The sequence below is a fragment of the Chrysochloris asiatica genome, unplaced genomic scaffold, assembly GCF_000296735.1.
Source record: "Chrysochloris asiatica unplaced genomic scaffold, ChrAsi1.0 scaffold00001, whole genome shotgun sequence".
NCBI classification, from domain to species: Eukaryota; Metazoa; Chordata; class Mammalia; order Afrosoricida; family Chrysochloridae; genus Chrysochloris; species Chrysochloris asiatica.
Window position 1 is genome coordinate 25,429,476 of NW_006408519.1, and position 3,108 is coordinate 25,432,583.

Consider the following 3,108-nt stretch of genomic DNA (forward strand, 5'->3'; position numbering starts at 1 on the left):
GAGTGCAGGGGAAGGGGGAATTACTTTCTAAATAGGAGGTGTTTGTTATTTGTTATTTGTTATTTTGGGTGACAGGTTAAGCAATACCAAACATGGGTGAAGTCTGTACAACTTGTCTAAAATAAATGAAGACAGTAAGTATGCAAGAAAACGACAAATTTGATAAATGCTATGTTGTTGTGAGATGCCTTTGAGTTGGTATCGACTTATAGCGAGCCAATGCACAATAGAACGAAGAACTGCCCAGTCCTGGGCTAACCTCACAATTGTTCCCACGCTTCAGCCCGTTAATGCTTCCCTGAGCCAATCCATCTCATTGGGGGGGAAGGGGACACGCAGGGGCAGGGTCACTGTCTTTTTCTCTGACCCTCTACCTTACCAAACATGATATCCTTCTCCAGGGAATGGTTTCTCCTGACTACATGTCCGAAGTATGAGAGATGAAGTCTGACCACCCTGGCTTCCAAGGAGCACTCTGGTTGTAATTTCTTCCAACACAGATCTATTGGTTCTTTCGGCAGCCCATGGTACTTTCAATATTCTCCTCCAACACCATAACTCAAAGGCATCAATTCTTCTACAGTCTTCCTTACTCACCGTCCAACTTTCGCATGTATAAGAGGTTACTGAAAATACCATGACTTGGGTAAGGTGCACTTTAGTCCTCAAACTGACATCTTTGCTCTTCAACACTTTAAAGAGGTCTTGTGCAGGAGATGTGAAAATGTTTTTGAAGAATTTGAAAGTTGCTGTGATGCTACACCATATAACAAATGCCTGGTGACCACTGCCGAGTGTTCTGACCAGGGACACAATAGATGATCCCAGACAGAATGGGAGAAAAATGTCGAGCCTTAAATTTCTGAAACAAGGCCACACTTACTGGAGCAGCAGAGGCTAGAGGAACTCCAGAGACTACAGCCTTAAAAACCCTTTAAACCGGGAGATCACTTTTCAAATTCTGACTAACAGATAGACTCGTGAAATAACATTACCCATGAATATTATGCTCCTTGAAACAATCATCTATATACTATAAATATCAGAATACAAAATATTGGAAACATTTCAATTTTCCCCAAATCAATAAAATCAAAGCAATTCCAATCAACATCCCAAAGTTACAACATGCACAAAAAACCCATTTAAGATAGAATACATATTGAGGTAAGCAAATGAAAACAATTAAATATGTAGTACAATCAAGGGGAAAATTGTTTTTATAATTTTGTGGTGGAAAAAACAAAATCCAAAGACATAAAGACAACACTATGTAAAATTTTTGATATGGTAAAAGTAAATGAAGCAAAAGGTAGTCAAACAGAAAATATTTACTGAATGAATATTTAAGTTGTACATGTGCGAGTTTACGAATGCATAAAGTCCCAAGATCTAACCCATGGTCTAATAAATGGTAATTCTGAGGTAGTGATGATTACAAAGAATATTTCAAAATATCTGCAACAATTATACGGTGACAGGAAACATCAATGATTTCTACTACTAGCAACAGTCATCATATGTAATAAAAACAATACACCTACAGAAAGTTGTCTTGACTGTGGCACTGTACGATAAGCACTGAACTGCTAACCACAAGGTGTTACAAACCCACCAACCACTCCTTGGAAACCCTATACAGGGTCGCTGAGTTGGAAACGACTTCAGGGCACTTAACAACAGCAACTGAAAGGAATGATGAGAGAGCCGCCAATGTTAGCGGAATCAGCGTTACTACACACCATCTATTGGGGGCTCCAACATCCCTACAAGTGGTCAGGTGACCCCCACCTACTGCCACCAGCGTTACTACACACCATCAACTGGGTGCTCCAACATCCCTAGAAGTGGTCAGGTAACCCCCACCTACTGCCACCAAGTCAATTCTGACTTACAGCAACCCGGAACAGGGTTTCTGAGGCTATACATCTTCACTGGCACAGAAAGTCTCATATTTCTCCTGAGGAGCAGCTGGTGGATTGGAACTGCTGACCATGAGGTTAGCAGTACAGTGCTTTGTCTACAATACCACCAGGGCATTCAACCCTCAAAACCAGGGTATGTGAACCCTTAAAAACAAGGTTTGTAATATCATCTCTGAAAAATTAACATACTTATCTTTCTCTTTTCCTCCACCAAAAATGGGATGTAGTAAAACTCCACCAGTCTTCAATTCATATGCCACTATTTTGTCTAGTTCCTTAAAAAGATGTAAAAGTAGGAATCAATGAAATTACTCTTTACACATTAAAATTTCAGAACAGACATGTGAATTTTGATTTCCTGGAATCAAAATACACATCTTTTCACAAATAAGTGAAAAGCATGTACACTTTGAGAGTAGATTACGTACTTATAAACCAAGCAGACCACACAGCTGGCGACCTGATGGAGCCAGAAAGCCTTTCTACATCGTGGCTTCAGGGCTGGTCAGTAGCCTGGCAACTTTTCCTAATGGCTCTTCCCAACCTCTCTGCCTTTTGTTCCAAGTTTATTACTTCTGGTGGGGAATTCAGTCAAGTAAAAAGAAATGGGGGTAAATTAATTTAAGAAATCTATCATTATAAACTTATCAACTCCTTCTCTAGGAAATCAAAGTTTAAAAAAGAAAACAGAGCCACAATAAATCAGTTGTAGTGTAAATTCACGACCAGTTTAAGGAATATGCAGTATTGTTGCTGTTGTTGAGTGCTGCCCTTGGGTCCTTAGGAGCCATGGAGCCATCTCCTACCCATGGCAACTCGACATATTCTAATCTAAAACCTTCCCATTGGCTAATTTTTCAGAAGTAGATTGCTAGGCCTTTCTTCATCTGAAGTTTCACTGAAACTTGTCCACCATAGGTGACACCCTGGCAGGTCTTTGAAAGTCAGTACAGCAACATGCCAACTACCAGAGTACCACAAACTGACAGCGGCAGAGAGAAATGCTAAAAAGTGTATCAAAATAGTTAAAGGCCAGGTTTAAATCCGTACAAACAATTACTTACTAGCTGTGTAACTTTGGTCAAATAAATTACTCTGACTGTGGCTCAGTTTCCTTACTTATAAAATGTGGATAATAAATAACAAGATTGCTATGAGGATTAAATAAGTTAATATTTCTAAA

General features: G+C 39.5%; 1 protein-coding gene across 1 annotated transcript in view; it reads right to left on the reverse strand.

Annotated features, from left to right (window-relative positions):
- The window catches only part of TAF2 (TAF2 RNA polymerase II, TATA box binding protein (TBP)-associated factor, 150kDa), a 95,347-nt gene that overhangs the window by 61,099 nt on the left and 31,140 nt on the right, over positions 1-3,108 (reverse strand). The window lies entirely within an intron of this gene.